Source organism: Psammomys obesus, unplaced genomic scaffold (assembly GCF_907164565.1).
Source record: "Psammomys obesus unplaced genomic scaffold, mPsaObe1.curated_primary_1811, whole genome shotgun sequence".
In the NCBI taxonomy this organism is placed as follows: Eukaryota; Metazoa; Chordata; class Mammalia; order Rodentia; family Muridae; genus Psammomys; species Psammomys obesus.
Genome location: NW_026585504.1, coordinates 30,182,938 through 30,207,109, shown reverse-complemented (window position 1 = coordinate 30,207,109; position 24,172 = coordinate 30,182,938). Strand labels below are relative to the sequence as shown.

General features: G+C 41.6%; 1 protein-coding gene across 5 annotated transcripts in view; it reads right to left on the bottom strand.

Moving 5' to 3' along the window:
• Positions 1–23,942, bottom strand: part of Hipk3 (homeodomain interacting protein kinase 3) — a 77,485-nt gene extending 53,543 nt beyond the window's left edge. For 4 of the 5 annotated variants that reach the window (XM_055599514.1, XM_055599538.1, XM_055599532.1 and 1 more), the window contains exon 1: positions 23,403–23,942. The gene's annotated coding sequence lies outside the window, so the exon portion shown is untranslated. Of the gene's footprint in view, positions 1–22,661; positions 23,147–23,402 lie in introns of those variants that run through there. The other variant, XM_055599523.1, reaches the window with a different exon arrangement.
• Between the last annotated feature and the right edge of the window lie 230 nt (positions 23,943–24,172).

Below are 24,172 nucleotides of genomic sequence, written 5' to 3'. Positions count from 1 at the left end.
AATAATAATAATAATAATAATAATAATAATAATAATAATAATAATAAAGTTCTATGAAGATTGTTCCCCTGGAGGAGATAAGATCTTCAGTATCTCCATGTTAGCTCTTCAGCAGTTCTGTTATTTGGTAGAAAGACTTACTGAACAGTCATAATGGCCAGTAGAAACTGTACCAACCATTTTCCCATGAAAGAAAAAGTACAACTCCCTAAACAAATGGCACACATGTGGCAAAATAGTCTCGCGCCAAAATACAATGCCTGAGGCAGCAGCTAGGGAGGCTGCTCAGTTGGCAGTGAGGAACACTAGTGCACAAGCGTGAGGAGCAGGGCCCAGAGCCCAGCCCCTGGGGAAGCCAGGTGGGCTTCCATGCACGCCTGTCGCTCCAGGAAGATGGCTGGGCCTAGCTGGCTGGCTGTCTCGCTGGAAAATGGGAGCTCCAGGTTCAGCCTCAGAGGAACAAAGAGGAGGATGGTAGGAGACACCTGACTGCTTCCTCTGGACACCACGTGTGTACTCTTACATGCATACACCTCACACACACAAAATTACGAAGCAGCCAACATAGTTTATAAGCAGGAAGAAACAACTACACATGTTTTAAGTATATACAGGGATTAATTTAAAAGAACGATCCTTTTCATAAACAGCTCTGATCCTATATTCTACTTGCCAAATATAATATTCTTTGATCTTAAAGGGCGTTCATTACGCTACAAAGAACTTAATGGCTTTCTGTCCAGTTCCCTTCATGGTGCCTAAGTTCCCAGACATTAAAAGACTTTCTATGTATTTCATTCTTACTCCAACTAAACAGCCATCAGTGCACAATAGTTTTATAAACAGTATCTGACTCCAGTGTAACACAGACACAAAAGGGGATTTAACATGTTACTGGCAGAGCTGATTTTCTCCCATGTGTTTGGGGCTGCCTGGTGTTATGTACTCTAATGTTACTTACTGGCCCCCAAGATCGTGTCCTTGCTCAGAGGAGCACATTCTCATGTATACCTGTCCTTGTTGTGTAAACTTTGCCCAGCCTAATTTAAAGCTGATTGTTTAATAGAAAAAATGCTGGAGAGATGCCTCAGAGGTTAAGAGCACTGGATGCTCTCCCAGAGGTACTGAGTTCAATTCCCAGACACCACATGGTGGCTCATGACCATCTATAATGGGATCACATGGAGGCAGAACACTGTATACATAATAAATCTTTAAAAAAAAATTTTAATTGCTGAGGCCTGAGATTTGGCAAAGAAAGGGAGGTGGAGTTTGTGGTTCGAAGGCTGGGGTTGAGGAACCACTAAGAAAGGCTCCAAGGAGAAGGAAACAGAGAAGAAGGGAATTGACCAGTGCCATAGGTTAGCGTGGGAAAGGAGCCCATGGCTGGATCAGCTGGATGGAGATGGAGAGCATTAATAAGTATTTTGGGACGATAGATGGAAGGTAGCTCAAGATGGGGACCGGGAGGTAAAGTTAGAGGGTTAATATCTGCAATGCCCCACATAAAGGCTATTTTATAAAACACAACAGGTGTGTCTTTATTTGATTGATAGATTACGTAACACCACTGCAATAATTATAGCCTAATAATAAACATTAGGCCATATCCTTTACATTTACCACATCACCCCATGACCTTATTTTATGAATATATCACATGACTTAAAATTCATGTAACATATAATCCAACAACTGCTAATCTATATACACAAACTTAAAACACACACACAAATCCTCAGTACTCTAGCTCAAAACACATTAATTACATAGTTAGTCTATCATACAATAACATGCAACACAAGTCAAAAATCACCACTTGACAAAACCATTACTTGAATCATCCATGTTCTTTCCTTGCACAAAAAGCCCCACATGTTCTCTTCAATCTTTCTTTGCCTGAGAACATTTCAAACTCCTTTAGGATCTGGCCAAAATAACATAGTACCTTCTTGCTCATGTTCTCATGAAACACACATACTCACCACACACCCTCCAAGAGGAGCTACGCATTCAGAGACTCAAAGCAAATCCCTATTCTTCTTTAGAATCACTATACTGTTAACTGTCAGTATACACATCTGTCTTTCACACAAGATCTGAATCAAACTGTCTAGGATGTAAAGGGGATGTTAATAAATTTTGGATGGTTCTATCAATCTCAAAATATTTTTAGTAAGCTGAAGAGTTGACTTATTAAGAGCACTTGGGCGAAAGCTTGAGCACCTGAGTGCAATACAAACACTCGCAGAAAAAGCTGGGCCTTCAGAGACAGAATGCCTAGGACTTGCTGACTGGCCAATCTAGCTGAAAGTGCAAGCCCCAAGGATTCAATGAAAGACCATGTCAAGGAGTAAGGAAAAGAGAGATTCAACATCCTCCTCTGACCTACACATGTACATACTCATGAGTATAGTAATAAATCAACATGCACATATACCACTTAAAACACACAAACATTACCTTTATTGAACCCAGTTTTAAACTCTGTACTGTATTAACTGTCTTGTATTTCAACATATCACAACTACCAACCATTTTTATCTCAGAAATAATGAATTACCATCACAGCATACAATATCTACAATATTAAAAATAACAAAGTTGGAAAAAATCTTAGAAAGAGCTACAACCAATGGGAGACTAATTATATAACTGTTTACTAAGTGCCTTATAATATTTGGCCTAATGATGCTTATATCTTTCCAATTTGCTGTTAAGATCACTGAAGTCCAGTGAGTAAAGGCATTTGCTACACTAAGCTAGCAACCTGAGTTCAAACCCCAGAACGTACATGGGCTAGGTGGAGAAAACCAACTTCACAAAACTATCTTAAGAACCATGGCGAACACCATGCATATACACACAAATCATAAATAAAAATTAACACAAGAAAACAAAAGCTCAAAGGAACTAAGTACCTGACAAAAGGTCTCAAAACTATGATTTTAAAAAAAAAAGTGAATACACCACATCTGAGATTAAATTTGCAAAATTTTCCTATGCACACCTGCCAGATTCCAACATTGCCCTAGTATAAACTCAGAGACAAACTTCACAGATAGATCAAGACTTGATATTTACTGAGTAAGAGAATACTGAAACCTGAAACTCTGGGGTTTGAAACTTTAAGGAAGTACATCTACTTCCTTTAAAAAGTCCCCACCACTGGGTCTGGTAGTGCATAGTGCACACCTATGATCCCAGCACTCTGAGAGGCAGAAGCAGGTAGACTGCAGTGAGTTCAAGGCCATCCTCGTCTACAAAGCTAGTCCAGGAAAGCCAAGGCTACATAGAGAAACCCTGTCTGGGGGCCGGGGGGTGGGGTTGTACATTGAAACCTTCCCTCCCCATCAAGTGTAATCCTAGAAGCTGAGAAGCTGATGCAGAGAGATTGGCATGGGTTCAAAGCTAGCCTAGTGAGAATCTATCTCAAAAATACATAAGAGGCTTTAGGTTGACTACGCCATGAGGACTCCTTTTCATAAATGGGGCCTCAAGGAGCTTGACTACCAATGTGAAGTCACAGCTAGGTGCTGTCTTTGGAGAGAGAGCAAGCCTTCAACAATCCCTTCATCTGACTGTATCTTTATCTTGGGATTCTCCAGCCTCCAGAAGAATGAGCAATAAATCTATGTTCCTTACAAATTTGTAGTAGCAGACCAAAATGGACAGGCATGAGTTTTACCCTTCTAATCCTATACTAAACTTGAAATCCTATCTAAGCCTTACCTTACCTAGCAAACAATCGGAAATATACGCAACATGAACATCGACAGATGCGGATCTGACCATGGTGAACTATTAGGAAGACATGCTCTCCTGGTTTCTTCTCACTTATAATATGAAGTCTACTGAACCAAGCAGGAACCACGGCGCAAACACTTTACTAACATATTCAATTTCTTAGCTAATATAAAATTTCTAAAACATTTTCTGTCAAACATATGTCTTACATATGTGTAACAGGGCTAAGTAAACAACAAGACAAATATAACTGAGTCAAGTTTCTTAAAGTCTTCTCATTCAATTTCCTTCCAGTTGTCCAAACCATCATTTTCTAAATATCTTCCTTCTTAAAAACTAGTTTTATTTATCTACACACACATATTACCATTTTAGCCATTTTCAAGTTTATTATTTGGTGGCATAAAATGTATTCCCAATGCTGTACTGATCACATCTCCCTCCTAACACTAGCCCTCTTTTCCTACTGAAACTGTGACCCTTTAAACAGTAATTCCCTATCCTCCCATCTCTGGCAACCACTGTTTATATTCTACTCTATGAATCTGACTTCTAACTATAACTCATAAGTGGACTCCTATTTACCTTTTTATGATTTAGCATAATGTCAAGGTTTATTCATATTTATCACATAATCAGATTTTTCTTCCTTTGTAAGATTAAATGGTATTTCATGTATGTATATGACATTTTATTTGCCCATCCATGGATAGATAATAGAGTTGCTTCTACTTTGGGGCTATTTTGTTGTTGCTGTTTGCTATATACACCAAGGTGGGCTTGAACGGACAGAGAGTAGCATACCTCTGCCCTTCTACAGTGCTGAGATTAAAGACTTGAATCTTTTTTTTTTTTTTTAAACAGTATCGGATTTTACTAAAAGCAAAGAAGCATTGTGGGGCTGTGGAACAAGCCTTTAACCCCCAGCACCTGGGAGGCAGAGACAGGAGAATTCTCTGAATTCAATGCAAACCTGGTCTATAGAAAGGGTTCCGACAGCCAGGGATACACAGAGAAATCCTGTCCTGAAAAACAGAGAGAGAGAGAGGGAGGGAGAAAGGGAGGGAGAAAGGGAGGGAGGGAGGGAGGAAGGGAGGAAGGAAGGAAGGAAGGAAGGAAGGAAGGAAGGAAGGAAGGAAGGAAGGAAGGAAGCGCAAGCATATAGCTGGGCACACACCGACCAGCGCCATCTGCAAAGCAGAAAAAAGACTTGAATCTTAAATCCTAATAGTCCATCAGCTCCACTCAGGAGGCCCAGGCCGGAAGATCTCTATGAGTTCAAGGCCAGCATGGCCTGCATATCAAGTTCCAGGACAGCCAGCGCTACATTAAGAGACCCTGCCTAAAAAACAAAAATGAAAGGAAAACAGAAAAGAATAGAATAGAAAAAAAAAAAAGAAAGAAAGAAAGAAATCACCTACCAACTCCTTCAAATAAAGTAGATAATGGGTTTACTGATGCTTTCAAAAAGATCTTACTGTCTCTTTAAACGAAGAAAGGCTGAAACAGGGAATTAAGCAAACAATTAAGGTTGCTTTATGGAGGAAAGTGTATGTTGTGTGACAAAATTTCCCCAAGGAGGCGCTTTCCACACACATACTCACCCTAGATAGACAGCCCACAACAGATCAAAGAACGGATACCAACAGAGTCCAACTTGGTGAACCAATGAGTTTATTGGGGTTACTTACAGGAGCAAACATGACTCAAAGCCCACTCCAGGACGATGACAGCTCACAAAGCTGAACACCTGAAGCACACTGCACAGCCTGCAAGCAACTCAACAGGATGGAGAGTGTCTTTTCCAGGTGCCTCAGTCAAACCTCTTCAGACAACTCAGCCAGCTCCTGTTTCTTACAGGTGGCTGGTCTGGGGTCTGAGAGTATTCTACACAGCTCAGCTCACATTGTTTGAGAGGGACTCTCAGCTTTTACTGATTACTCTGGCAGGAAGAGGCCTGGTGAATCTAGTCAGTTTCAGAGACTATCAATGTTTTATCTACAACCTCGGTGGTTATCAAATGTTTTAATATTAGTCTAATTCTACCACCTCACTTATCTGAAGCATTAAGGTCTGGCCTAGTTATCAGAGTCACATGTGTAGTTTAAACGTTTTATCATTTCAGAGCCAGCAGATGGTTCAGTGGATGAAGGTAATAGCCACCAAGCCTGAAGACCTGGGTTCAATCCCCAGGACTCACGTGGAAGAAGAGACCTAGGTGTCCTCTGACCCCCACAAGCATGCCCCCACCACGTACACACACACAAACACACACACACAATAAATGCTACAAAAAAATATAATAAGCTGGACATGGTGGCAAACACCTTTAGTCTCAGCACTTGGGAAGCAGTAGCAGGCAGATCTATTATTTGAGGCAAGCGGGGTCTTCATGGCAAGATTCAGGCTAGCCAACGCCATATAAGACCCATCTCAAAAAAAACAAACAAAAAAGTTCTAGCATTTTAAAGATGAGAGTTTTAAGTTCTTAAACCTTCATTTATGACCATAAAACCTATAGAAACTGCTGTTGCTTCTGTTATCAAGATATTTTTGCTTTCATTTATAAATTTATAATTTTGTGTACAATTTTTCAAATACTCAAAGCAGCATTTTGAAAAGATGGTATGGTGGCAAATGTATAATCTCAGCACTGAGGGAAGTGGAGACTGGAGACTCCAGAGTTCAAGGTCATCCTCTGACACACAGCAAGTCTGAAACCAGGCTAGGGTACAGGAGACACTTTCAGTTTCAAAATAAAAAGTTACTCCTCCATTGTGCTGTAACTACTTTGTGTTCTCTTAGACAGAACTGGCCAATTATTTCAGTTCAGTGTAGTTATCCACCTCACTCCACACCATCCAAAACAAAAATACAAGGAAGTCAGGGAGTTAGAAAGGACATGTTTTGTTAGTTTGGTTTTGGATTTTGAAGGGTTCCCAGAGGCTGTCCTCCCTGCTTCAAGGGTTTTGAGACAGAATCATACCATGTAGCTCAGGATGGCTTATAACACATTAAAGAGGAGGTTCTTCATGACGGGAGAACAGGCAGTCTAGCTGTCTCCAGTTAATGATTCCCCAAAGGTACTCCTAGAATGAACAGCTGAAGTTAAGCATGAGACTTTTAGAATGCTGCATTTGTCTTTCATTGCATTTCACTAACATGCTCAGATTGTTCTCCAAATAAAGCACAGATTTTTCCTTCAAGAGGACTAATACAAATTTTATATATTCCTATCTTTCTACTCTAAAAACTAAAGTCAAAAGAAATCCAAGTTTCTAAATGTCTCAATGCTCTGGATGTACATAAGTGCCCACACAAACTTACATTTTTATCCCTTTCATTTTCAAGCGCATGCTACATTTTTAACAGAAAAACCAAAAATACAAAAAAAAACATACTATGAAGAGAAAAAGAACACACTGTGAGCAGACAAGTTTGACTTTATTCAGCTGGGCATGGTGGTATATGCTTATAAGCTCTGGAACTTTCCAGGTAAAAGCAGGCCAAATAGAGTCAAGACCATCCTTGACTACCTAGCTAGTTCCATCTAGGCTAGCCTATGAAAAATCCTGTCTCAAACTCCAAAATAAAACATATCTATTGCTTTATTAAAATTTAATTTTTTACTTTGTTTATGTAATTTTATTAAAATTACAACTTTTATTCAGCCAATGATACATTGCTTTACAGTATACACTACTGGCCCAGTCTGGTGGCCCACACCTGTAATCCCAGCAACTCTGTGAGGCAGAGGCAGGCAGATCTCTTTGAGTTGGAGGTCAGCCTGGTCTACAAAGCGAGTCCAGGACAGCCAAGGCCACACACAGAAACCCTGTCTCAAAAAAAAAAAAAAAAGAAAGAAAAGAAAAGAAAAAAATAGAATGAACCAAAATCGATGACACAGATCAAGCATATTTTATAATAAAGTATTGTCTACTTAACTGAAACAAAGCTTTAACCTCCTCAGGATTAAAAGAAGCTGGGTGCAGAATACCAAGGAGACAATTTCAGTAGATGGGCAAGTCCCTAATACAAAATAACATGGTACTGGAGCGAGAGAGATGGCTCAGCAGGTAAGAGCACCTACTGCTCTTGTTCAAGAACCCAGTTCGGTTCCCAGCAGCTAACAACCACTTGTAACTCAAGTTCCAAGAAATATGGTGCCCTCTTCAGGACTCCATGGGCACCGTACACTTGCAGTGCACATCCATACACTCAGACACACGCAAATGCACAAAATAAAACATTTCTAAATTGCTTTTAAGGGGAAGAATGAATGTTAATATCTGAGGATTCTCAATGAAAGAAAGGAATTCTGTAAAATTCACACCACTAAGCAATTAATTCTGTTCATTTCATTTACTGTGACTGAACTGAAAACAGCATATAAAATCCCAAACTGTCAGTCAAGTTCCTGGGATCACTGGCCAGCCTTTGCTTTCTGAGACAGTTTCTACTATGAGCCCAGGCTGGACTCAAATTCATAATCGACCTAGTAGCCTACTGAGTGTTGGCTGGTCTATTTTGAATTTTTAAAAAATAATAAAGTATTCATAAGTAGTTAGTATGAAGCATTTTAAAAGACCATAAGCTTAAGTTTTTAGAGCTTTGACTAGTATATTACTTTATTAATCAGTAGACTAAAAACATAATTTCATTATGTGATCCAATGTTTTAAAATATAAAAGGCTTTTTTTTTCTTTCCTTATTTTTCACACTCCTGGTAACGGAGTAGGCTTCAAGCCTACTAGACAAGCTTGTTCCAATGTTATATTCCTAGCATGTTGGGGTTTTTTGTGGGTTTATTTGTTTGTTTGTTTGTTTGTTTGTTTGTAACTTTGAAACAGGGTCTCATCCAAGCAGAGCCTGAATCTGCTGTTCTGTAGCAAAAGAAGGCCTTACATTTGTGATCCTCCTGCCTCTGCCTCCCAAGTACCCAGGCCTGACAATTCTTTCTTAAGGAGTTTGTACAAGGCACTGGAAGAACAACTTGGAGAATAGAACTGCATAGCCTAGAATTTTCTGACAAAACAGTGCCTAGTCAGTTTATCACTGTTCCATTACTCTATACATATTTATAAAATACAAAATGTGTCTTCTATGAAATAGAAGACATGACACACTAGAAAATACGCTGTTGATGTGAACAGAACAGTTGCACCTTTCAATCATTAATTGTCACAATTTGAAATAGCTGCACTGTTTTGTGTAGTCTTTTGACTGCTACTTTATCCAGTAAATTACACTGAACCACTTCACACAAACATTTGCACAGAATTTGAACCACACATATAAAGCTTCATAAATGAAGCCTATTATCTGAGGTGCCTACAAAACACTGTGTTTGAAAATACTGAAGTCTTGGGTATTTTCCAGCAGTATTGTAGAGAAGGCATCTAGAGAATGTGTCGACTATACACAATCTCCGTGTTAAATAACAAGCCTGATCTGACTTAGCAAAACAATCCAACTTTTGGAACAGAAAATGACCTGCTGGACATTTCAAAGGTGCTAGAAATCACCCTACTAGTCCAAATCAATCTAAAAAGGAGATTGCTCTTCCTAGAACAGGTAATTTCCCAGATACTTCTTAAGCTATACAGGATACATCTCAGAAGTAGAAACAACGATTGACTGAAGATAGGTTTACCTAGTACCTTCTTGAAGTAAGCTTAAAATTAAAAGTCAAAATTCAGTTCATAAAGCCAGGCAGTGGTGGCGCACACCTTTGATCCCAGCACTCAGGGAGGCAGAGGCAAGCAGATTCTTTCCGAGTTCGAGGCCAGCCTGGTCTACAGAGTGAGTTCCAGGACAGCCAGGGCTACACAGAAAAATCCTCTCAAACAAACAAAATAATTCAGTTCATAAAGCTGAGCACAGTGCCACACACTTTTAAGTCCGGCACTCAGGAGGCGGATGCAGGTGTTTCTCTGTGAGTCTGCAGCCAGCATGGTCTACATTGTGAGATCCAGGACAGACAAAGCTATATAGTGAGACCCTCTATCAAGGGAGGGAAAAAAATCCGTCATAAAGTTTCAGTTCAAAGCCAGGCATAGTGGCGTACGTCTGTAATCCCAGCACTCTGAGAAGCAGAGGCAAGTGGATTTCTGTGAATTTGAGGCCAGCCTGGTCTACAAAGTGAGTCCAGGACAGCCAAGGCTACACAGAGAAACCTGTCTCAAAAAAAAAAAAAAAAAAAAAAAAACAAAGCTTCAGGTCAAAAGACTGTTTTCATTAATGTCTTCCAATGGACTGTTTCTCAAATAAGCTTGTTCATGGTTTATTAACAGGTCCCTTAGTGAAAAGCCAGTACTGGCAACAACTGTTCTACTTCCTAGTTTTGTCCCAAAAGAGTTATGCAAACTTTATTTTTAAAAATAACTTAACAAAACTGCATTTTTTCTAAATTAGTTTACAAAGTAGTAAGTTTCTTTACAGCACTTTCATTCATAATTGTCTGATCCTCTCTCCCTTTCCTCTGCCCCACTCAAACCCTTCCCCCTTCAGCATTCCACATGTGTTTTTACCCATCTCACACCTCTCCCTTAGGGCCCTGACCCTTCTCATGTGCCATTTTCTAGATTCCTAGAATTTAGACTCCCACCAACATACACACATACAAAAAATTAGAAGCTATGAGCCATGCCTGGTGATCCATGCCTTTAATCCCAGCACTCAGGAGGCAGAAGCAGGTAGAGTTCTGTGAGTTCAACACCAGCCTAGTCTACAAACTAAGTTCCAGTCCCACCAGGGCTACACAGTGAGACCCTGCCTCATGGGGGGGGGGGGAGGGAAGCTATGAAACTGAGAAGATGGCTCCGTTAGTGTTTGCTGGGGAAGCAGAGGACCTGAGTTTACATCCCTAGCACCCATGTAAGAGCCAGCAATGAGCACGTATCTGTAACCCCATGAAAAGCCAGCAAGAGAGCACATATCTGGATATGACCCCAGCACTGGGGGAACCTGGAGCTCACTGGCCAGCCAGTCTAACTAAATACAAGAGCTCCAAGTTTTAATACTTCTAAGATCCAAGATTTTGAAATTTTTATATGTAAGTAATTATACGTATACTAAAATGTCTATATTTCATATGTACATAAATATATTAAAATTAAAACATACCCAAATGTATGAAGGTGAAGAGATTTCTAAATAATATTAACAACAAATAACATAATAAAAAAGCCAGGTGGGATGGTAAACTCTTGCATAATTCCAGCACTTAGAAGGCTGATAAGAACTGGCCATGAGCTGGGCATGATGGTATAGCCTGTAATCCCAGCACTCAGGGAAGCAGAGGCAGGCTGCTTACTCACAAGTGATTTTGACCACTCACAAATCAAGTCCAGAGAAACCCTGTCTCAAACAACAAACAACAACAACAACAACAAAAAAAAAACACTGTGAAAAAGAACTGGCCCCAACACAATGTTGAGGCCAGCCTGGGCTACACTATAAATGCCACGCCAACCAGAGCAAGGGTAAAAATTTTTAAAATAAATTGGAAATCACAGAACCTTTAAAGCTATGTTAAAACCACTATTAAACCAGTGTCACACCCAGAATCAACCTTCTACAATGCCAAGTTCAAAAATATTTTACTAGGGCTGGTTTTAGGCTTGCAGAGAACTCCCTGCCTCTGCCTCCAGGAAGGCCACACACAGCCCTGATGAGCACACCCATTCTACCACCATGATCTACATAGTGAGTTCTCGGCCAGTCAGGGCTCTGTGCATGCTGAAAAAAGCATGTGAATCTCTGTGAGTTCAACTCACAGAGGGGGTACACAGATACCCTGTCTCAAAACAATAAACAAATTAACCAGAGCTGCAGGGATGGCTCCAGAGACAGTAGTTTAAGTGCCTGCAGCACAAGTTGAAGCTTAGAGCCCCAGACCCACATAAAAGGCCAGGCTATGGGGCTGTGTGTATGTTGTCTCCTCAATCCCAGGAGGCAGAGGGGATCCAAGGGTGCTGTAGCTAACCACAAAACCTAGCCAATCTGAGTTCCATGTTCAGTAAGAAACCCGACCTCAAAACTAAGGAAGGACAGAACACACAGCAACCTCTCGCCACTGCTTGTGTGTGCACACAAATATTTTACTACAAAGTCAGGAAAAGATACACTTATATTTGATAACAGATATTTGAAAGAGGTTAAATTTTAATGTGGCAAACATCTTTAAGTTACTTAATTACTATAAAATTATAAAACAATTGGAAGAAAACTATTTTCTTAGTTGTTTTAATGTGCATTTATTCAATCAAAATACATGTAAAACCTGACATACTGATCTAGTTCTTTTACAGGACACCTTTCATTCTGTTTATCAGAATATATTATAGATATAATAATGGGCCTCATCATGACATTTTCATATATGTACATAACATACTGTAATCATATTTTCAACTTTACCCTCTCTTATTGCCCTCATTCCCACTAATCCCCTTCTTCCCTGCTTCTTTTCATGTCTTTTGTGTGTGACCCACTGAGTTTCACTAGGTTTGTTTATAGGAGCACAAGAGAGCTTTTACAGAACACAGGCATCTTACCAGTGGCCACACAAATGATAAACAAACATGTCTCTCGCTCCCGAATCAACCATTAACTGCATATAAATCTTCAGGGAACAGTAGTACCCCATCAGCCCATTCCCTCCCATGACAGGATGTTGACAGGCCCAATCTTGTACATAGCCTGTGAAAAGCAATTGCAGCTGCTGGGAGTTTCAGAGTTCAACAATCATGGGGCCGGAGAAACAGCTCAGCAGTTAAACAATAAGTTCCTAACACCTACTTCAGACAGCTTCTAACTGCTTCAAACTCCAACTTCAGAGGATCTGATGCCCTCTTCTGGACCCCACACACTTGTGGAAGACTCCATATACACACGGACAAAAATTCTTAATTAAAAAATTAATTTTGGGCTGGAGATGACTCAGGGGTTAGGAGCACTGTTTGCTCTTCCCAAGGTCCTGAGTTCAATTCCCAGCAACCACAGGATGGTTCTTAACCATCTATAATGAGATCTGGTGCCCTCTTCTGGTGTAGACATACATGCAAGCAGAGTACTACATAAATAATAAAAATGCACAAGCCAGGCATTGGTGGCACATGCCTTTAATCACAATACTTGAGAGGCAGAAGCTAGCAGATCTCTTGAGTTTGAGGCCAGCCTAGTGTAAAGCCAGGGCTACACAGAAACAAACACATAAAAAGCAATAGAGAGACACAGAGAGACAGAGAACATTAGTCATGTCATGCCCAGAAGTCAGTGTTCCACAACTGATTCCCAATGCATCTGACTCTTACATTCTTTCCATCCCTTCTTTAATGCTCCCTGAGTCTTAGTCCTATTATTTTAAACAATAAGGTAACTAAAAGTCTATTTTATGCATGTGTAACTTATTAGACTGTTTTCCCCATTTGTTAAAATTGTAATGAACTTGATATTCTTTTCTTAGTATAGATACCCAGAAAGGGGCATGATAATATTTTGGAAAGTACAACTGCACAAATTTTACTAATATAACCATCAAAACCAAGGGTTTTGTGTTTTGTTTTGTTTTTTTTTTTTTTTCCAGTTTAAAGTTTTCTTGCTGTCTTTTTTTTTAAGATTATTTATTTTTATATACATTGATGTTTTGCCTGTATGTATGGCTGTGTGAAGGTACCAGATCTTCTGGAACTGGAATTATAGACCGTTGTGAGCTGCATGTGGGTGACAGAAATTGAACCAGGGTCCTCTGGAAGTGCAACCAGTGCTCTTAACCGCTGAGCCATCTCACCAGCCCCAATTTAAAGTTTTAACCTAAGTTCAATCCTCAAAACTCTCAAAAAGGTAAAAAGAGAGTTGTCCACAAAGTTGTCCTCTAATCTCCACATACGAGCCTTGACAGGTCATCCGCCTCCAGCCACCATATGCAGTAAGTAAATAAGTAATGTTTTTGTTTTTTTGTGTTTGTTTTTTGGTTTTGATTTTTTAAGACAGGTTCTCACTATGTAGCCATGGCTGGCCTGGAATTATGGAGACCAGACTGGCCTTGAACATAGAGAGATCCACCTGCCTCTGCCTTGCATTCGGGTTTTAAAGGTTCAGGGTACCATACCCAACTATAATTTTTTAAAGCAGAAGAAATGATGATACAGCATCTTTGTAGGGAATCTTTGTGGGGAATACAGTATCTTTGTAGACAATCAAACATATAAAATATTTTGTCAAGTATAATAACATTTCTTTTTTTATAGCCTAAGTTTATGAGCCAGCAACCAAAAAAAAAAAAAAAAGAAAGAAAGAAAGAAAGAAAGAAAGAAAGAAAGAAAGAAAAGAAAAGAAAAAGAACCAATTAAAGCACATTAAAGAGATTAGAAATCTAATTATTTTGGGACTTAGAATAATTACTATCTAATTTTATATTTACAATTAATATAGTATAAAAATACTTATCTCTACCAAAAATGACTAGAATTGGCACAAAAATATCCTTTCTTTTATTTTGTTTTAAGAATATAATGGCCCACACTCAGAGTACATAGGCAGCACAAATTAGACTTGGGTTTTTTAAAAAAACAACAACAACAAAGGCATGAAGCTGGCAGGAGCAGGAAATTAGGGGTGGATCTGGAGGACTTAAAGGAAGCACAGGAGATAAACATCATCACAACACATGGTATGCAGAGATATACTAGTAACACCTATAACAGCAGCACTGGAGAGGCAGTTGGGAACAAGAGTTCTAAGCCAACCTGATCTAAACAGTAAGGTCCTCCAGATCAGCCAGAATCAAAAAGTGAAACACGATCTCAAAAAAAAAAAAAAAAAAAAAAGAAATTCTCAAAAAAGACTATTAACAAAGCTGGGCACAGTACATGCCTTTAATCCCAACACTCTGAAGGCAGAGGCAAGTGGATCTCTGTGTTGGAGGTCAACCTGGTCTACACAGTAAGTTTCAGGACAGCCAGGGCCATGTACCGAAACACAATCTCAAAAACACTACATGTATGTATATATATACATATCTATACATATGTGTGTATGTGTATATATATATTTGATGCATATATATTTATGTATGTGTATATATATATATTTGTGTAGATAAATAGATAGATGCATACATACATAGACAGATACAGATATTTGAATGAAGCCAAGCTCATAAGAACAAACATCTTTAATTCCAGCCTTCAGTAGGCAGAGGCAAGTGGATCTTTGTGAGTTTTACACTAGGCTGACCTACATAAGAAGTTCCAGAATAGCAAGGGCTACAAAGAGAAAGCCTGTCAAGAAAGAAAGAAAGAAAGAGAGAGTGAGGTAAGTAAGTTAGTGCAAGCCAGCCTATGATATAAAAGAAGCAACAATGAGCACACCGCCACAGAATCATAGCATAACCTGTCGTCTTCATTGCAATTTTGTCATTATGCCTATTTAACCTCAATTAATTATATATTTAAAGCTCTCATACTTGTTTTAAATTATACTCTGGAAATGCCTCTTGAAAGCCAAATCCAACTTTTAACGTTATCAACGCTACCTAACTACTTAAAACTGTAGCATTATTTATCTTAAGCCCCATAGTTTATCAAACTTTGAGAGTCTGTCTTATTAACAATACATAATGGAAGCATACAAAAATATTTCAGGCCTTCATAGAGTTGTTTTGTTTTGTTTGGAGTTGGGGGGAGGTGGGATTCCAAGACAGAATTTCTCTGTATAGTTCTGGCTGTCCTAGAACTCACTCTATAGATCAGGCTGGCCTCAAACTCAAAGAGATCCACCTGCCTCTGCCTCCCAAGTGCTGGGATTAAAGGTGGAGCCACCAATACTCATTCAGAAAGACAAACAGGATAGACATCAGAAGAGAAAACAGGGAACAGGACAGGAGCCTACCACAGAGGGCCTCTGAAAGGCTCTAACCTGCAGGGCATTAAAGCAGATGCTGAGACTCATAGCCAAACTTTGGGCAGAGTGCAAGGAATCTTAGGAAAGATTGGGGAGATAGAAAGACCTAAAGGGGACAGAAGCTCCACAAGGAGAGCAACAGAACCAAAAAATCTGGGGACAGGGGTCTTTTCTGAAACTGATACTTTAACCAAGGACCATGCATGGATATAACCTAGAACCCCTGCTCAGATGTAGCCCATGACAGCTCAGTGTCCAAGGGTGTACCCTAATAAGAAGAACAGGGGCTGTCTCTGACATGAACTCAACAGATGGCTCTTTAATCACCTCCCCCCAAAGGGGGAGCAGCCTTGCCAGGCCACAGAGGAGGAGAAGGCAGCCTGTCCTGATGAGACCTGATAGGCTAGAGTCAGAGGGAAGGGGAGGAGGACCTCCCCTATCAGTGGAGTTAGGGAGGGGCATAGGAGGAGCTGAGGGAGGGAGGGTAGAATTGGGAGGGGACAAAGGAGGGGCTACAGCAGGGATATACAATGAATAAATTGTAATGAATTAAAAAATAAATTAAAAAAAAAGGTGGGAGCCACAACTGCCCAGCCATAGCGTTGTGTCTAATGTGGAAAACTTTTTGTTAGTAAGTAATTTCCTGCATGTGTTTCAAAGTTCACTATTTTGTTTATAAAAACACTATTTTTTTTAAAAAAAAAACTTTATGAACAAATCCAACAAAATACGAATGAATTAAAGAATTTGAAGTTAACCAGGTATGGTAACCCATACCTGTAATATCAGTACTTAAGAGCTGGGGCAAAAGAATCACTGTGAATTCAAAACAAGTATCAGTTATACAGTAAATTTTAGGTTAGCCTGAACTAGCTATATCCTATCCAAAAGAAAGAAAAGAAGAGAAAAGTTATAAGCATTTTTAATATAGATAAGTTTTGTATTTTCTATCAAACCTTCATATAATTTTCTTGGCAATCCATATGTAATCAAATATAACTTGTAATAAACTACATAAAAATAATAAAAGTAGCCAGGTGGTGGTGGTGGCACGAGCCTTTAATCCCAACACTCGGTAGACAGAGGCAGGCAGATCTCTGTGAGTACAAGACCAGCCTAGTTCACAGAGTGAGTTCCAGGCCAGCCAGGGCTACACAGAGAAACCCTGTCTAAAATATATATATATATAAACAAACAAAAATAAATAAATAAATAAATAAATAAATAAATAAATAAATAAATAAATAAATAGATAAATAGATAAATAAATAAATTATGTGAAGGTTGAATGCCACAGCCTACAAGTGTCACTTTTTTTCCCCCTGTAGCCCAGGCTGGCTTTGAATTCAACACGTACCTGAGGCTGATGTGGAACTTCTGATCCTCTGGCCCCTGTCTCCTGAGTGCTGCTGGAATTACCAGCATGGACCACTATGTTCAGGTTTTATTTGCTATTGGGGATCAAGCCAGGGCTTCATGAAAGCTAAGCAGTACTACTTCACCAACCAAGCTACTTCCCCGCTTAATCTGATTAATGTAATACTCATCATATGTAAACAAATTTTTCAGCTAGAAAATTTTCTCCACATAAAGTTACTGAGATGAGGGGAAATACACGTGACTAAACATAGCAATCCTTTATTTTCAAGAGTTCCACTAAAGAATCAGTCTTTGGGGCTGGAGAGACAGCTCAGCACTTAAGAGTACTTGCCATTCTTACAGAAGACCTGGGTTTGGTTACCAGCACCCACATGTGGAGTGGAAGTTTTGGTTTCTTTATAAACTCAGTTATGTCACGTAAATGTTTCTGTTTTAATCCCAAGTGTGGGATTTTAGTTGGGCTATAGTTCGTCCACATCTGTTAATTGTCTTGTACAGAGCATGGCTTTTGCCAGCTAGTAACAGCCTTCTACTTGCGGCACCAACAGGGGCATGGTCTAAGACTCTGAGAGTATATGACAAGAAAGAAAAGAGACATGTGTGTGGTCATATCTATCTGGTGTTTGGGGTGGCATTCAGTGTTAACATGTGGCATGGAGCAGTTTGGAGAAACCCAAAAGACAGCATGACAGTTTGGAGCAGATAAATGGAGAGAAACGCTTCAGGGCCCAACAGCATGAAGAAGACTGCTAGCTGTCTCTACAGTTGACAGAGATCGGTACAGAGCTCTAAAACAACCCCCTGGCCCTAAATAGCAGGAAGAAGTAAAGGGGTCTGGACCCCCTCTCCCCACTAACCTTTTCTCTCTCCTACTTAAGGTCGGGAGTTGATGGAAGGGAAGTAGAGGCCTAAACACTCCAAATAGAGTTTTAAAAAAGACAGCTACAGATGGCTTTCCACTACACACATGGCAACTCACAAACTTTAACTCCAGTTCAGGGGGATCCAACACCATCTTCTGGACTCTGCAGGCACCCATGCATGCAGGCAAAAGATTCATATACATAAAACAAAATTAAACATTTTTTCCAGACAGTCTCTATATAGCTCTCTGGCTGCCTTAAACTCACTAAATAGACCAATTTGGCCTTGAGCTCAGAGACAACCACCTGCCTCCACCTCCCAAATGCTGGAATTAAAGGTGTAGACCACTACATATGGCCAAAAATAATTTTTTAAAAAAGGCTTTGACACCTTAAATCTTTGCCCCCCCCCAAAAAAAAGTTACAGGTCAAATGAGTAATATACTTCCTTTTATTATTCTTCCCTATACTAAATCCTCTTTTTTAATAAAACAGCATAATCCTTTTGGTTTTGCTTCTTAAAGGGTAGAGGAAGGGAGCTTGATGACCTGAACTTGATCATAGGATCTTGTAACCACAAGAGAACAACCTCTTAAAATTGGCCCCTGGCTGCCATACATATGCTATAGGAAACACGCCCATACACATATAGATATGTATGTGCGCATACAAGCATGTGCACAAACACATACAACAATTTTTTTAAGGATAGGAGTAAAGAAAATGCAAAGTCAATGACTGTGAAAATCTAGCCACTTAAAAAAAGGAGATGCTTAGTCCAATGGAGGCAGAGGCAGACGGGTCTCTCTGAGTTTGAGGCTAGCCTGGTCTATTTAGTGAGCTCCAGGCTAGCCAGTGCTACATGGTGAGAGCTTGTCTCAGAAGAGACAGAGAGAGAGATGCTTAAGCTGGGCATAGTGCTGAGATGGAAATAGAAGGAGCAGAGGACTACAGAAATCTGTCTCAAAGACCTAGGAGATAGGTGGTAGAGGAAGAAATTGATTGGATTGATTCTGAAAAGAGGTCAAATGTGAAAAAGGTCAAGCATGCTAGCACTGGTAATCCCGGCACTGAGGAGACAGAAGCCAGAGGATTAGAGAGTTCAAGGACCACCTGAGCTACACAGCAAGGCCCAGCTGAATACAAAAATGGGAGGTAGGTTGAAGAGATGGTTCAGCAATTAAAGCACTGGATGCTCTTCCAGAGGACCCAGGCGCAACTCCTAGCAACCACATAGTGTGGCTCACAACCACCTGTAACTCTAGTTCCAGAGGATTCGATGCCATATCCTGGCCTCTGTGAATACCAGGCACACAAGTGGTGCAGATAAATATGCAGACAATACACTCATACACATAAAACAAAATAGTAAAATTTAAACAAACAAAAACAGATAATAATTAAGCTAAGGGTACAACTCAGTTCTAGAGAACATGCTCAACATGTAAGGTCTTGGGCTCACTCCCAGCACATAGATATAAATAAATGCATGTCTGTGTGCCTTGGAAAGTATACTGTGAGTGAGACAGGCATCAGAAACCTGCCTTTCAATTCAGTCTAAAAACACAAAATCTATAGAGTCTGATATGTCCCCTGACTTTACTTTTTAAGGATCTTTTAAAACAAAACAGAAGTCCTGTATGTCAGACTCGAATTTATTACCAGTATTAAAATAAACCGGATGTTCTTTGCCCTCCTGATTTCAGAGAAATCTGAGACTTTTTAAAGGGCCCACAGCACCTGTAACTCCGGAAGTGATGAACTTTTATATTATCTTGTGTTTGTGTTGTTATGTTGGTGGTGTTTGGGTGTAAATATGCACTTCCTTACCGAGTCCAGTCTACCTGCGATTTAGAGAATGACTAACACCCAAAAGAACTACAACAGAGCTGCAGAGTAAAAGCCCTCTAATGTTGCTTTTTCCAAACCACTCTTAATTAGACCAAACCAACCAAAATAAATTAACTGCTTCCTTAAATTGGCCACACAGTATCTGTTAAAAAATTAAATAAATAAATGGAGAAGTGGTAGCACACCCTTTAATCGCAGCACTCCAGAGGCAGAGTTTGAAGCTAACCTGGTCTACAGAGCCAGTTCTAGAACAACTAGGACAACACACACACACACACACACACACACACACACACACACACACACAAAACCTGTCTAGAAAAACCAAAAAGAATTAAGATAAATTAAAAAAAATACCCTGACTCAAAACTTCTGCTCCAGATACATATTCTTCTTCTTCAGGTTATATAACCTTTTAAAGGTACTAGGGAAGGTTATAACTTTTAAGCAGATGGATCCAGAGCCACTTACTATATTTAGGATAATTCCTTTCATCGTATATTTACATCATATGCAAATGTTGTTCCTGACAAGTGTTCTGAGGAAGTTCTTTTTTCCCCACAGAAAAATACTACTACATCCTAGTTAGAGTGGAGGAGGGGTGGTACTTCTAAACAAACACCTATAAAATTCCTTCTAACAAAGCTTTTGGAGTCCCTCTTCAGAAGAAGCTTCCAACCTAAACATTTAACACTAAGCCTGAACTCTGGACATTAAGAAATCAGGCCAGCTGCAACCCACAAATTTTACACGGGGAATGTTTACTTTGGCAGCAACAATATAATCATGTATCAAAATTAGCCTGTGTGCTCTAATAACTACCAGGGACAAGTAACAACTTGTGGAAAATAGAGAAATTCCAAGTTCTTGGAATACCCTTAAAACATTGTCCTGACTTCTCTTCTCCGAACTCTGGTGAAACTGCAATGGAGACAATGTTTCTCTGCCTCTGAATCAGCCAACAATAGGACAAGTCTCTTCTACCCTGCCATATTGGATGAACTGTTGCAATGAGAACTATACTAGGAACTAACTCCCCCACCCAAAAAAAAAAAAGTTAACTTCAAAAGGTAATGGAGAGTAAGTCACCGCAAATAGATGCGAATAATTATTCCATTTAAATGGATCTGCATGAATTACATTTGATTAACAGTTCCACTTTGTGAAGTTGACATTTTTCTCCTTCCTCCTTTCCATGTGCCTTTAGCATTCATGCAGCAAATATTTAAAAACAAAAATTCAATCAGGAAGGCTATTTGACAGCTATTGCTCTTTGAAGTTGCAGGAAAGCAAGCACTCAGCACTGACATTAAACAAGCATCTATGTGTCCAATGCTATACTTGCTACAGCAAACGACCTCTGTAATTTGCAACCCTACTCTATGGTATCCTATGACAGATCATCCAAAAAATTAACAGAGTATAATCTTCAGCTTCTTCTTAGCCACGTTTACAAGAATTATCTCATAGAAACCATCTACTTTAATGAGACTCTTAAAAACCCCATGCCCAGAAGCCAATGGCTGGTTTATAAAAAAGATAATGACTAGTTCAATGGAAAAGGCATTATGACAAAATGCTCAGACTGCCTCACCATGTTATGATCTGTTTGCCTAATATGTATGTTTAGCTACTGCAGTCAGCAATGTCCAAATATAAACTTAAAACATTTAATAGCCAGGTCTGTTCTAGATTTCAAGCTCATCTTACCTGTTTAAAACACTGGTGTTATTTTTTTTTAATCTATCCTCCAAAATACTTTTTCTCATTGCAAATACATTCTCTAGGGTGGAAAGGAAAACCTATGAAATAAATTCTCCCAAAAATACAATGAAATGTCGAAAAACTGAAAAATCAGACATTTATCTTTCTACCATAACAAATTAAAAATAATCAAAATAATTCAAGAAAAATAAATTGACACAGGTTAAGCACTAAATTTCACAAATGAGAGCTCTCTACACTTTACAAGTGCAGCCATAAATATAACCAAGAAATATCTTGTTGATTTAAAAATAAAAAATTGGGGCTGTCTGATTAAATCTCAATTACTGTTAAGTGTCATGAAAACAGAAGAATCAATACAGCAAAACAATTTTTAAAGGTCAGTCATATTTTGTTTACTTACAATGCTAAGCTTAATCATGACCTGTCTAAACCTTATCGTTGCTCATTGTATAAAATTAGCACTGCACTTGCAAACCTAAGCAGAATCTAGACTTATCAAACATATGGTGAGACTTGTCCAGTTTCTGAAATAGTAAATGTGGATAAGCATTAAAATATTTCTCTTGGTGAACAATAATAACGAAAAAAAGCCCTAGAAATTTTTTCATAATCTGATCAGAAAGGAAAAAAAAAAAAAACTCTTTAAAATTTTTCAAGCACCAATTAAAATCCTGAAATTAAGTGAAATTGTTTGAAGTACCTCCACTTCAGAGGCTGCAGTTTACAGAAGAAACCTAAAACAGAAAACAGAAAAATAAAAAAAAAATAAAAAAAACCAGCAGATCTCCAAACAACTCAGAGGTACATAGAAACGAAGACTGGTTTTCCAGCTAACTTTTCCAGCCCTGTACCATAGAGACACCAAAAAAACAAAGTTGCCAGTAAAACCAGGAGTTTTTCCTGTAAACTGGGCCATAATCTGAAACCTGAAAGGAAAAAAAAAAAAAAAAGACCCGCTGCTGTTGCTGCTAATAGAAGCTCCTTATAAGCAGCGAACTGACAGGTGGAAAAATAAATTCCCCAGCAGGCCAGCCAGAGGTTGTGAAAACACGGCTCAAGGACCGAACATGTTGTGACTGCTCTGTAACAGGTCCAAGGTAATTTACGCACACACCCTTCGGCGCAATCCCCCAAGCACAGGGAAGACCGGGCAACGACAGGCTTCCCCCCCCAAGATCCACATACCATTTTACAAGAGCCGTCTCCCCCCAGGCAGGAAAACAGACATTCTGGTCCCGAGTCCTTTCCGCTGATCTCCCCCCCGGGCGCGAAGGGAAGAGGGCCGCCGCCGCCACCGTAACGAGAGAAGCCGGCAACAGCCCCGCCGCGCGGCCGCCACGCCTTCCTCCCGCCGCCGCTGGGGACGCGGAGCCGCGGATCACATTTCTCCTCCCCAACAATCACACGCACGCACGTCCCCGGGGTTGACACCCTCCAAACCCGCCGCCCCGCGACGCCGGCGACAGGGCCACCAAAGCCTCCGGGGCGCAGCCGCGGGGCCGGGCGCTCCGGCGCCCTGCGTGCACGTTGGCGTCCGCTCCCATCAATGAAAGGAACGAGGTCTCCGTAGAGACGGCCCGGAGCCGCCGAGCCGAAAGCGGGGGGTCCCCCGCGGGACCAAACAAAACTTCGGTTGCTGGGAAGAGCCGTTGCGCAACCTTGGCTTGGGCGAAGGCCCGGACCGCCCGGCGCGGCCAGGGCGGCTTCCCGGAGGCTGCGCCAAGCGCGCGCTCAAAGCACGCGCGGTCCCCGCGTCCGGCCGCCTCGGGCCTGGCGCGGCGCCCGCCTCCGGGAACCGCCCGGGCGGGCCGCCACTCGGCCACCGGGCGGAAACGGGAGCAGCGGCGCTCCGAGGGTTCCCCCCCTCCCCGGTCCCGAGGCCCCGCGACGCCGCCGAGCTCCCCGCCCTCGCCCCGGCTCCCTTACCTTCCTAGAGGCCCGCGCTCTCCCCGCTTCGGGCGGCCGCAGCCCTGAGCATGTCCGGGGTGGGTCGCGGGGGCCGTGCGGGGGACCCGGAGCCAAGCGCTTCAGCAGGCGGCGCCACCCAGCCGGGGCTCAGCCCCTCTCGGCGGCCGCTGCCATCTTGTCCTGGCGGCTGAGAGGAAACGGCGAAACACCCTCCCCCGACCTCTGCTGCTGCTGCTGCTGCTGCTGCTTCTCTGGCTGCCGATCGCCGGGCCCGTCTCCCTCATCTTCTTTCCCGGGGACCTGGGGTGGGGATGGCTCGACTTGGGGAGAGGGGCAGTGACAAGCCGGCGGGCCACCGGGGCCTACGGGCAGCGCGGGATGCAGGGCCCGCGGCGGTGAGGGCCCATCTCCCCGCCAGCCCCGGGGTCGAGACGAGGACGGGGAGGGCTGCCGCTCGCGAGGCCGCGACGCCGGCGGGGGGGCCTGCGGCTCGGACTCTTCAGGGCGCCGCGCAGCCGGCAGTCGTCACCGGGGCAGCTGCCGCGGGCCGCCCCGCTCTCGGGCCCCTCCTCCGCGCCCGCCGGCCTCGGCCGCCGCCTCCGCAGCGCCACCGCCCGCCCGGCCGCTCTGCGCGCCGAGCCCGAGCGGCCCCGCTCGGCTAGGGCCCGGGCGCCTCGGCGAAGCCCCTCCCCGGGGTCCGCCCGCAGCCGCGCCCTTGACGCTCGCAGCCCGCCAGGCGGCCCGCGCGGATCCCAGCCCGAGCTCTCACGCCATCCCTCCGGCAGGAA